The sequence below is a fragment of the Ovis canadensis genome, chromosome 20, assembly GCF_042477335.2.
Source record: "Ovis canadensis isolate MfBH-ARS-UI-01 breed Bighorn chromosome 20, ARS-UI_OviCan_v2, whole genome shotgun sequence".
Lineage (NCBI taxonomy): Eukaryota > Metazoa > Chordata > Mammalia > Artiodactyla > Bovidae > Ovis > Ovis canadensis.
Window position 1 is genome coordinate 46,304,789 of NC_091264.1, and position 13,223 is coordinate 46,318,011.

Sequence of the window (13,223 nt, forward strand, 5' to 3'; positions counted from 1 at the left end):
CCCCTAATTTATAAAGATACAAGTCGTATTTAATTAGGGCCCACCTGAATGACTTCATCTTAACTTGGTTATCTGCAAAGACCTTACTTCCAAATGAGGTGACATTTGGTTCTGGGGGATTTCAGCATCTTTGGAGGAGACAATTCAATGCATAACAGCAAGTACAACAAAAAGCCTGACTGTGTATCTAAAACTTGCAAAACAGACTGGGATAGAGACAAAGATATAAAAGTATGTATGCTCAGTACTAAAGACCTAAATGTGTAGAGCTCTGGAAGAGCCTATGGATGAAAAAATACCAAGCCAAAGACAGAATGCCAACATTCAAGGAGTGGACAGAATAAGCAATGCCCGCACACAACAGAGATTAAACGGGCAGGCTTGTACATGTGAGGAACAATGGGAGGATACAGCTATCATGGGAACTCATGGCCTTCAAGAAACATGGCAGATCAACAACAAGTACATTGCAGTTCAGTTAGGGGAGGTCAGGAAAGGAACACAATCACCTTGTGATTAGTAGTTCACTGGGGGCTTTTTCATGGCATATTCAGCAGAGACATGGGTATGCAGGTCATTTTGCAGTTTGATGGTGGGTGAAGAGGCATGAGAGAGCAGAGGAAACAAGAAAATTATTTTCAGAAAGTTTAGATGGGAAGAGGAAGGGATGGGAATATAGCCAGAGGAGAACAGAGGGAAAGGAAGAGTGACCTAGTGGGGAAAGGAACCTGGCCCAGGGAAGCTTTGGGGAAGAAATGCTGGAATGGGAATGAAGTTATGGAAGGACAGGGCGAAGAGATGGAGCAAGGTCTTTGAAAACACAATAAGGATTCAAATATAGGAGTCTGCCTTGAACGTATAGAAAGAAAATGTAAAATCTGAAATAATCTTTAAGAATGGGATTCCAGGAAAAAGTCCATCAACAAATGAAAAAACAGCCTACTTAATAGAAGAGAATATTTGCAAATGATATGTTTCCATGCATGCTAAGTCACTTCAGTCATGTGCAACTCTCTGTGAACCCATGGAACCCATAGCCCACCATGGAATTTCTCTGTCCATGGGATTCTCCAGGCAAGAATACTGGAGTGGGTTGCTATGTCCTCCTCCAGAGGATCTTCCTGACCCAGGGATTAAACCTGTATCTCCTTCGGCTCCTGAATTGCAGGCAGATTCTTTACTGTTGAGCCACCAGGGAAGCCCATCATGTTTGATAAGGGGATAATATCCAAAATATAAAGAACTCATATAACTCAATAACGAAAAAAATCCGACTTAAAAGTGGGTAGAAGAACTGAATAGACATTTTTCAAAAGAAGGCATAAAAGTGGCCAACAGTTACATGAAAAGTGCTCAACATCATTAATCATCAGTTCAGTTCAGTTCAGTCACTCAGTCATGTCCAACTCTTTGTGACCCCATGAATCGCAGCACGCCAGGCCTCCCTGTCCATCGCCAACTCCCGGAGTTCACTCAGACTCACACCCATCAAGTCAGTGATGCCATCCAGCCATCTCATCCTCTGTCGTCCCCTTCTCCTCCTGCCCCCAATCCCTCCCAGCATCAGAGTCTTTTCCAGTGAGTCAACTCTTCGCATGAGGCGGCCAAAGTACTGGAGTTTCAGCTTTAGCATCAGTCCTTCCAAAGAAATCCCAGGGCTGATCTCCTTCTGAATGGACTGGTTGGATCTCCTTGCAGTCCAAGGGACTCTCAAGAGTCTTCTCCAACACCACAGTTCAAAAGCATCAGTTCTTTGGTGCTCAGCCTTCTTCACAGTTCAACTCTCACATCCATACATGACTAAACTGAAAAAACCATAGCCTTGACTAGACGGACCTTAGTTGGCAAAGTGATGTCTCTGCTTTTCAATATGCTACCTAGGTTGGTCATAACTTTTCTTCCAAGAAGTAAGCATCTTTTAATTTCATGGCTGCAGTCACCATCTGCAGTGATTTTGGAGCCCCCAAAAATAAAGTATGACACTGTTTCCACTGTTTCCCCATCTATTTCCCATGAAGTGATGGGACCTGATGCCATGATCTTCATTAATCATCAGTGAAATGCAATTCAAAACTACAATGAGATATCATCTCATACATATTAGAATGTCCATTATCAAAAAATAATAGATAACAAGTGTTGGTGAGGATGTGGAGAAAAGGGAACCCTGTACAATGTTGATGGGAAGGTAGTGGTGCACCCACTAAAGAAAACAGTATGGTGATTTCCTCAAAAAATTAACAACAGAATTATTGCATGATCCAGCAGCACCAGTACCATGTATGCAAAGGAAATGAAAACAGTATCTCAGATATCTGCACTCCTATGTTTATTGCAGCATTATTCACAATAGCCAAAATATGGAAACAGCCCAATTGTCCATCAGTGAGGAATGGAAAATGAAGATGTTTATTTAAGCCATGAAAATGAAAGACATTCTGCACAACATGAATGGATTTTGAAGGCATTATGCTAAGTAAAATAAGTCAGATAAACACAAATACTTTGATATCACTTATAGGGGAAATCTGGCTTCCCTGGTGGCTCAGATGGTAAAGCGTCTGTCTACAATGCAGGAGACCTGGGTTTGAACCCTGGGTTGAGAAGATCCCCTGGAGAAGGAAATGGCAATCCACTCCAGTACTATTGCCTGGAAAATCCCATGGACAGAGGAGCCTGGTAGGCTACAGTCTACGGGGTTGCAAAGAGTCGAACACGACTGAGCGACTTCACTTTCCCTTTCACTTTCACAGGGGAAATCTAAAAAAGCCAAATTCATAGAAACAAGATTACAATGGTAGAGATTAGAATGGGAGTTACCAGGGGCTGGGGGATAGGGGCAAAGGGGAGAAGTTGGTCAAAGAGTACAAACTTCCAGTTATAAGAGCAAGTTTGGGAATCTCATGTGCAGCATAGTGATTACAGTGAATAATATATTTTACACTTGACTGTTGCTAAGAGTAAATCTTAAACATTCTCAACACAAAAAAGAAATGGTAATAATGGTAATAATGTGACATGATGGAGGTGTTAGCTAACACTATGGTGGTAATCATTTTGCAAATGTAAGTGTTTCAAGTCAACATGCTGTAAACTTATACAATGTCACATGTGAATTATATCCCAATAAAGCTGGGGGTGGGGCGGGGAGGTAAGGGCATCCTTTTTTTTTTCCCTCAGTAAAATGCCTCCTGACTACACTTGTTGAACTAAATTAAGAGGTTCCAAAGTAGATACATTTTTGTTTGGTGAACCCTCTTTTTTCCCTATATTAATGTGGCAAAAGAAAAAAAAATTACTAATGAAACCTGTAAGTTTTTCCTGGTGGACCATATAACCTAAAGCCTCCATATGCTGTATCAGAAGAAAGATCTTGATTATTTAATCTATTATTAAAATGCCTACATTGAAAATGAAAGATGACTTAAAATTGAACCAGTTGATTAACATGATCCTAACTTTAGGTGTCTTATATTTTTTAAGTTATATACTATACAATGAAAGCTCCTAAAGACAGAAATTTGATTCTTCTCTTCCTACTGCAGTCAAGTTTTTATAAGTGATCTCTGTTGTCTTTTCTGAAATTCAAAACAAATACATAAGTGTTTTCCCCACACCATAGTTGTTTTGTTTTTTGGCTATGTGTGTTTGCGTGCTTCAGTCATGTCCTACTCTTTGTGACCCTGTGGACTGTAGTCTACCAGGCTCCTCTGCCCATGGGATTCTCTAGGCAAGAATACTGGAGTGGGTTGCCATGCCCTTCTCCAGGGGATCCTCCCCACCCAGGGGTTGAACCTGTGTCTCTTAGGTCTCCTGCATTGGCAGGTAGGTTCTTTACCACTAGCTCCACCTGGGAAATCCCATGTTCATTTGATTCACTCCTTTTCATTGTATTTAAATTCCGTTACACACATGAGTAGACATTATGGATGATATAATAAGTATCCCAGGAAGCTGTGGAGAAGGCAATGGCAACCCACTCCAGTACTCTTGCCTGGAAAATCCCATGGACAGAGGAGCCCGGTAGGCTGCAATCCATGAGGTCGCTAGGAGTTGGATACGACTGAGCAACTTCACTTTCACTTTTCCCTTTCATGCATTGGAGAAGGAAATGGCAACCCACTCCATGCCTGAAGGATCCCAGGGACAGGGGAGCCTGGCGGGCTGCTGTCTATGGGGTTGCACAGAGTTGGACATGACTGAAGCAACTTAGCAGCAGGAAGCTGTTCTTATACAAGGTTAGCTAACAGTAATTTAATTCTACCCATTATTGACCTAAACCACACAAACATACCCTAATTTCTAGCCCAAATTAAACACGTTCCCACTTAAGCTTTGCCTTATCAATATTAAACAGTTGCATCCATCACTTCATCACCCAGCACTCACGGAGACCAACAGAATGGAGACAAATAGTGGTCTTACACAACTGTGATTAAAAGCTGGTCAAAATGTTCAAACACTTAAGACTATATGAACATATTTCTAGTGCCCTGCCTTCCTCCACTGGAAGCTTGGAAAGGGCCCACACAAATGACAGGTTCTTGCTGAAGCTGAAGCTCCAATGCTTTGGCCACCTGATGTGAAGAGCCAACTCATTGGAAAAGGCCCTCACACCAGGAAAGATTGAAGGCGCAAAGAGAAGAGGGTGGCAGAGCATGAGAGGGTTAGATGGCATCACTGACTCAATGAACATAAATTTGAACAAATTCTGGGAGATAGTGGACAGGGAAGCCTGGTGTGCTGTAGTCCGTGGTGTCACAAAGAGTCAGACATGACTTAGTGACTGAACAACAACAATCTTGTCACTCAGAGCACTAAATGGATGTAACTGACATGGTGAAGGCCCCGACATTCCAAGGCTGTGCCATGCTCCTTTGAGTCTTCAAAATAAGCATTTTTAATGAATATCTGGTGAACTGAGTTAAAACACTAGCGTAAGGTCAGGCTTCTCAAGGTAGCTTATCTCTTACTCTCTGTACATCTCCTGATTGACCTACACATGCTTCACCTACACTCTATTCACAGGAATGTGCTTTCCACCTGCTCCTTAGGCCAGAACGGCTCCACCTGCTAGTTTATTAAAGGGAAACAGCTGTGCTCATGATGGTCGTTAACCTGAGGGGCTGGGGGAGAAGTGCCCTGGCTGTTGGTTTCCCTGGTAACTGATGAGCCAACCTCCTTGATATCATTCCCCCTATAAATGGTAACCTCCCCAGGCCCCGGCCTTGCATGTTTTGCTCCTTGGTTGCCGTATGGTGTGGAGGTGCAGCTTCAGGACCTGGCTTCAGACATATGCAGTCTCCTGTCCAATAAGCCACTGCTGTCTTCGTCACTGTCTCTAGGTTATCTCTTTGGTCTCAAGGCTGGGCAAGTACAAGGCTTGCAGGGTGCAGAATGGTGAGTCAGCCAAAAGATGGAGGAAACTCTTGTGAGTGTGAGATGTTAGGAAATAAGGACAAGGAACAGAAAGTTGCAGTGGTGACTCTGAACATGCAGGCTGTTCACTAGCATATGGGGCCTTGTGGCAGCTGTCTACTATGAGAAGCATCTTTCTCTTTCCATTATGTTGACGAAATCCTGTTAACCACAGAGCCTTTTTCCACTTTAAAAGTAGCAGCCCCATGCTCGTGGTTCACTAGATTCCCAAGAGATAGCTGGTGAATAAGCCACTGTTTGGGGTCTAGAACAGCTGTGTGTGAGATTCAGGACCCCCATGGACATCAATAGTGATGAGGGAATCCACTTTTCCAGCCATGAAGTTCCGGAATGGGTCCATAAGAATGACACACAGTGGCATCTTCCCCTCCTCACAACTCCATTGCTGCTGGAGCTGTGAACGAGATGCTTCAACGTTTGAGACAGGAAACCCTCTCCCTCAGCAGTGGACACATCCCAGAAGCAGTGGTCCCAGTGCTGACACCATCTTAACTCAGAGGCAACTAGTCAGTGCCATCGAGTTCACTAATTGACCACTGACGGACTGTTGCCAACTGTTGGTCAGGACAATAATTCACGTTTGCCCTCATCATAGGATCTTCCCCAGTGAACCACATTATAACAACATGGCCCTGAGACTGGCAGGTAAGTCCCCATGGTTTGGATTTGCAGCCTTATGGGGAAGAAAATTAGAAAGGGACTTAAAGGTTTCACCTGTCTCCTCCTCCTGGGCCCCACCTAAAAGGACTAAGGTAACTAATCTAGGCCCCCTACTGGAGAAGGATGCCATTCTATTTAACCCTGAGGTCTCGTTATATGATCTCTGCAGTATTCAGACCTCAGCTATGGGGTCTGCAGGTGGATGGGTAGCGAGGTCCTCAGGCCAGGACAGAAACCACAGACAGGGGTGGTATTATCTCAGAATGCAGGTACTGCTTCTATTTTGCTTAATGGTCATGCTCTCCCCTGTACTGCACCTGTTAAACAACTTATGTTTCATCCCTAGTCTGAGCAGAGGAAATCTGTTCACAGACTGGGTGACAACAGTGGCCTCCCTATGAAATGAGTTGGATTTCTGGGTCTACAGGGAGATGCCAATGTGGTCCTCCTCTGGACCTTCCATGAACAATTGACTCAATAAGGGCCTGACTCAAGTTTGCCCACCTCCTGGACTCCTAACACTCTTTAGCTGCTGTCATCTATATTGCATTTGTGGTATTTAGTTGCAGTTCACCTCTGCATACCTTACCCCACAGATAATGTGGAAGGTAAGTGGTGGGGGAGCAAGAATGTAAGGATCGTGCAGGGTGTATAGGAGAGGGGTGTTTTGTCAGGCCGCTCAAGGTGGCTGTTCTTTTGCTCTCTATACATCTGCTCATCCTGTGCCTGTTTCAGCTACTCCCTACCTACACTACTGACCATCCTTCAAACCTGCTGCAGCCCCAGTTAATGATTGTTCTAACTTTAGATCAGAACATTTCTATTATAATTACTTATCAAAGGGGCCATGAGGGGCATGCCCCTCTGCTGGTTTCCCTGGCAACCAATGAGCCAACTTGACTCAGTCCCTGACGTGAGCATGCTTTCCCCCTGCCCCTTAGGCCAGAATGGCTCCACCTGCTAGTTTATTAAAGCAAAACATCGGCCTTCTGATGGTCGTTAACCTAAGGGGCTATGAGGGATGTGCCCTCGTTGCTGGTTTCCCTGGTAACTGATGAGCCAACCTGATCTCAATTCCCCTATAAATGGTAGCCTCCTGGCCCCACCACCCCAACCCAATTAAGACTGCTGCCACGTCCTGCCTGCCTTCCTCCCCACATGGGGTCTATCACTCCAGGACCTGGCTTCAAACATGTAGGATTCTCTCTCTGTTACACCACTGATGTTTCTGTCAATGATTCTAGGCTCATTCTTCAGTTTCGAGGATGGGGAAGTACAGGGCTTGCAGGCCTGTGGGGTGCAGCCCAGAAACCAATATCTTCCAAGTGTCCCTTCCCACTTCATTACATGAGTTTCAAGCAAAACTATCTTGAGCATTGTGTCTTAAAGAGATTCTGGTAAAACTGCTCCTTTAGTTTTTAACTGCAGACTCTTCTCTCCTCATGAAGTCTGAAGGGCTGAACCAGACTCACTTTTACTCTCAATAATTGCCTCTACTCATGTAAGAATTAAAGATTTTAAAATTAAAAAAATTAAAAATTAAAAAAAAATAATTGCCTCTATTTACTATGTCATTGTTACTGAATCAGCATTATTGAGATTGTGTGCCTGCCTCCATTATTCTTTTTCTTTTTTTTTTTTTTCTGATTTTCCTCATTCCCAGGGTATCTTTAGCCACTTACGAAGAGATTCCTGGTGAGAATTACTCCATTGGATTTCGCCATAAACCAAGCATACTTTGATTTTACTATTATTAACAGAAACAGCTTAGGTTCATCCTGAGACAATCCCTCCCTTAGCTATATGTGTGCTAAAAAAATCAATGTAGAGGCTCTTTCCCATCAAAAAAAAATCTTCAACTACATGCAGTAACTGCAATACACATCCTCCATTTGCCTTAACCAGAATGCATACTAATTTAAGGTGAGCTTTCATTTCCAGTACCTGGCACCTTACTACAGAGCTGCCCTAAGGTTATTGGAGCCTGTTTTGTCTACCAACAGGAACATGCCTGAGAATTTATGTCTTCCAGGAACAAGAGGCCAATAATTCATTGCCACAGAGATATAAATCCTCCAGCTTCCTTGCTCCTACTCTGAGACAAAATCTACACTGTCTCTCAAACTCCCTAAGAATTGACCTGAAACTTACTTGATATCCCTTCTAGATCTTCTCTGACAGTTTTTCTTGAGAATGTGTCCTAATAGATCATTTTCATAGGAATTATTTCAAGATCTGATTCTAGAGAATTTGATCCAAGACAACTGTTTCTACAAGGGAACCTAGGAGACAGAGTCTCAGGATAGACTTCTGGAGTTGAATCACTCAAGTTGGATGCCACAAGGACACATTTGATGTTAGTAAGGTAGCAGTAGTGGTCTTGGCCTACTGTAACAGTAGCAGAACATTGGGATGGGAAGTGAGATACAGGTGAAAGGGCAAGCACTAGCTTAGTCAATACTTCTAGTCTTGAGAGATATGGAGAAATAGCAATTATAACAACTTCAAGGTTGGCTGAGGGACTCAAACAGGAGAATTATATCAGAATATGATATGGAAGACCCCCTGGAGGAGACCTTGGCAACCACTCTAGTATCCTTGCCTGGAGAATCCCCATGGACAGAGGAGCATGGCGGGCTCTAGTCCATGAGGTTGCAAAGAGTTGGACATGACTGAGCGACTAAGAACCTGATATGAAAGTCAGAAAACCTCCCTGGCAGCACATAGATATCACAGTCTCCAATAGAGAGAAGATATGCTCTAAAGACTAGATTGAAGATTTGATTGTTAGATTAGCAAAAACACAAGACTATTTAAAGGCACAAAATGTCTCTTATGCTAATATCACATTTTAGATAAACCTGAAACTTATTTGCTCTGCCACTGGCAGATAGCAGCCTCTCTGAAGACTGTTTAAGTTCTATTCTCTTTTCCTTTAACACCTAACAAATAATAAACCTAACATGAGACAAATAACTAGGTTAGATCCTGCTGCTTCTGCTAAGTCACTTCAGTCGTGTCCAACTCTGTGTAATCCCATAGTCGGCAGCCCACCAGGCTCCCCCGCCCCTGGGATTCTCCAGGCAAGAACACTGGAGTGGGTTGCCATTGCCTTCTCCACTGCATGAAAGTGAAAAGTGAAAGTGAAGTCGCTCAGTCGTGTCTGACTCTTAGCGACCCCATGGACTGCAGCCTACCAGGCTCCTCCGTCCATGGGAGTTCCCAGGCAAAAATACTGGAGTGGGTTGTCATTTCCTTCTCCAGGGGATCTTGCTGGCCCAGGGATCAGGCCTGCATCTCCTGCACTGACAGGCGGGTTCTTTACCACTAGTGCCACCTGAGAAGTCCACTTAATCCAGTGGTAGTCTTAATTGCATATGTTTTGCCAGATGGCATATCGTTAGTAGAACTTTATTTTCAGCATGTATAGAAGTCCTAGTTCCCAGAAAAGAGGAATACTTCCAGGAATGGGCTCAGTAAGGGTTCCAAAATGCCTAAAACTATGAGTGCTGACTTGTCATTTTGGGATCCTCTTGCTGGTAGACCCAAGAGCAAAAGAAAGGAGTCACCAGACTGGCCAGAGTAATTAGCCCTGATCGTTATGAGATGGTTGGTTACTACTACATAATAGGGGCAGGGACAAGTATGTCCAGAGCTTGGGAAATCCCATACCCTTTTTAACTATGAATACGTAATTACAGCAACTACATTAGAGTTGTGACATCAAACCTCCAGAGATGAATTATTGGGTCACCATACTCTGCAAGCAACCCAAAGCAACAAAAGGACTGGCCAAGAGAGGAGACCTGTAAGGGGTGGATGAGGGAAGATCATGAATATCAGTTAAGCCTTTGGGACTGATTGCAGCTGTGGGCATGTAAATGTTTCATTAATCTTTCCTTCCTAAAGAATCAGTGCTATGAACTTAATTGAAAAGAGAATGGAACTGGACAATGTGACGAATAGGAAGCTGTCAGTGTTCTGCCTGTATCTTCTGGGGTCTTTGACATTTTGGGGCGTGAATACCAATGCCCCTTGTGCTTTCATTGACAATAGCCGGCACACCCATCACTTGGTTTGAGGGCTGTCCTTGGGCTGCTGGAACCTACTTGACCTGTAGTCACTGAGAGAAGTGCTTGGGGACTCTGGACCTCCCGGAGGCAGCCCTTGGCCAGTGATAGATAGATGCTGGCATATAAATACTCCAACTTCTTTAGCTTTGGTTAGAAAAACTCTGAGGTGTGGCCTAGGCTATGCCCATTGTTCCCTTGCAGAATTAACCCCAAATTACCTTCCTCCAGATTTAGGTTGTTACCACACCCTTGTTTGCTTGCCTTTCTTTTTCTCCTTACTTCCCTACTGTCTTTATTGTTTTTCTGAAAATACTACCTATTAAATCACTTTTACAGGAATCTTGATCTCAAGGTCTGGTTCTAAAAGAGGCAAAAAATTTATTCAAGTAATAATATTAGTGTTATTTTGATGTTAATATGATTATATTACAATAAAGCAAGAAAGGTAATTAAGAACCAAGGTGTTCAACATAAGGGGAAAATGCAAGAGTATAAAATTTAACTTTTTAAAAAATTGCTCTAATATTCAGTTTGATTTGGAAATATTAGAATTTATTTATTTTTTCTAAAAAATACTTTTTCTGAGTTCTTCCACTGAAATAGCTAGATGCACCCCAATGCCCAGTATGTGGTCTCTTAATATTGTTTCCTTCTGAAAGGAACCAGCACTCCTTCAGAAAGTCCAGGTCTGGGAACAGAAAATATATGAGGACCCTAGAAAATATTGCATGCTAGAAAACAAGCTATCCAAGATCACTAGGGTCATGTCATAATGACATAGGAGCCAGCTTGAACGGACTCCTGCTGGCCAAAGAAGAGATAATTTGAGCATCAAAATAGAGTAAGGACTGTGATTCCATGAGGTCATTTTACTTAGTCATCTTTACTAAGGCATTGAATTATTATTACTCTGAAAAGTTTGAAATACTTATCCTGACTTTCCTTTTAAATCTGTATTTCAGGGTAACCAAATATTTGACTAGGTGAATTTCCTATTTTGTAGAAAATTGCAGCTCATAAATGAGGGCACAGTAGTATTCTAGAGTCACCATTTTGCAATTTATAATGAAATAACAGTTCTAGGTAACATTCAGTTCAGTTCAGTCGCTCGGTAGTGTCGGACTGTTTGCAACCCCATGAATCACAGCATGCCAGGCCTCCCTGTCCATCACCAACTCCCGGAGTTCACTCAGACTCACGTCCATCTAGTCAGTGATGCCATCCAGCCATCTCATCCTCTGAGGTCCCCTTCTCCTCCTGCCCCCAATCCCTCCCAGCATCACAGTCTTTCCAATGAGTCAACTCTTTGCATGAGGTGGCCAAAGTACTGGAGTTTCAGCTTTAGCATCATTTCTTCCAAAGAACACCCAGGGCTGACCTCCTTTAGAATGGACTGGTTGGATCTCCTTGCAGTCCAAGGGACTTTCAAGAGTCTTCTCCAACACCACAGTTCAAAAGCATCAATTCTTCGGTGCTCAGCCTTCTTCACAGTTCAACTCTCACATCCATACATGACCACAGGAAAAACCATAGCCTTGACTAGACGGACCTTAGTCGGCAAAGTGATATCTCTGCTTTTGAATATGCTGTCTAGGTTGGTCATAACTTTTCTTCCAAGGAGTAAGCGTCTTTTAATTTCATGGCTACAGTCACCATCTGCAGTGATTTTGGAGCCCAGAAAAATCAAGTCTGACACTGTTTCCACTGTTTCCCCATCTATTTCCCACAGGTGAAAGGTTGATAAGTACTTTGTTAGTGGATAAGTCAAGCTGAGAATATCTGAACACACTGATCAGTCTTACTAAAAGTGAGACAACCTGCTGTGTTGAAAGCATCAGATACCCTTATGAAGTACTCTTTTCCTGAATCTAACCAACTCTCCATACTCAGAGTAATAAGGATGTAAGGGGATAAAGAAATATATCAAATGACATAGGAAGCAATTAGTCAAATCAATTATGAGAATAATTCTGCAAATGACTCTTTTGTTGTACTGTTTTAAATATCAGCAAATAGAAAATGTGGGTGAGTGGAAGGATTGTTATGGAATTAGACCTGAGAGCCACAACAATTAAGTTTCATTTGTGGATCTTGTTTGGATCCTCATTTAAATAAATAGAGTATAAATGAATAACTTTGAAGCAATTAGGAAAATTTTCATGATATTAGATGATATTAAGGAGTTATTGCTCATTTGTTAGAGGTGATGATGGCATGTTATGTTTTCCCAAGTCCTAATGAATTATATAGCCATGCTGTACTTTTTGTTGGAGAAATGACATGATATAATACAGAAAACCACTGTTGGGTATGGTATATGGAAACTCAAATGGCCAAATATTGAAAATTGTGGAAACTGGTTAATGGGTCTATGGTTATATTAGATTGATCTACTTTTTTTCCTACGTGTTGGAAACTTTCCATAATAAAGTGTTAAACTTAAAAACTTAATAAGGAAAACACAGAATCCAGATGTAGAATTCAGAAGCAATTTCGAAGGGTATCACAAAGCAGTATAAAGCTTTGGGGTCAGCAAACAGAATGAAGGTTCCCTCCTGGGTAATCAGTACCTAGAACTGGGGATATTGACACCAGATGGGAAGGTTGTTTGCTTAAAACATGGACATTAAACAACTGTTGACTTAGGACTTTCAGTCAATAAATGGGTCCCTTTCCCAGAAAATATCAGAAATTGACAGCCTTTGTGTCAGATAGGACAAATAGTAAAAAACATCCTGAAAGAGCCAGATAAAAATCAGCACAACCTGGGTTTCATAAAAAGAAAAAAAATCAGGTGAATATAACAAGGTATCAAAGACTCTTGGGCAAATGAGTTAAAGTTTTCAACATTTTTAAAAATATTTTTATTGGAGTATAATTGATTGACAATGTATGAGTTTCAGGTGTGCAGCAAAGTGAATCAGTTTTATATATATGTATATATACATATAAATTACAAATTGTATATACAGCCACTCTCTTTTAAAATTCTTTTCGCATATAAGCCATTACAGAGTATTGAGTTCCCTGTGCTACACAATAGGTCCTTAT

General features: G+C 42.2%; 1 protein-coding gene across 1 annotated transcript in view; it reads right to left on the bottom strand.

Moving 5' to 3' along the window:
• Positions 1 to 13,223, bottom strand: part of TRIM38 (tripartite motif containing 38) — a 102,364-nt gene that overhangs the window by 86,884 nt on the left and 2,257 nt on the right. The gene's annotated exons all lie outside the window — the stretch shown is intronic.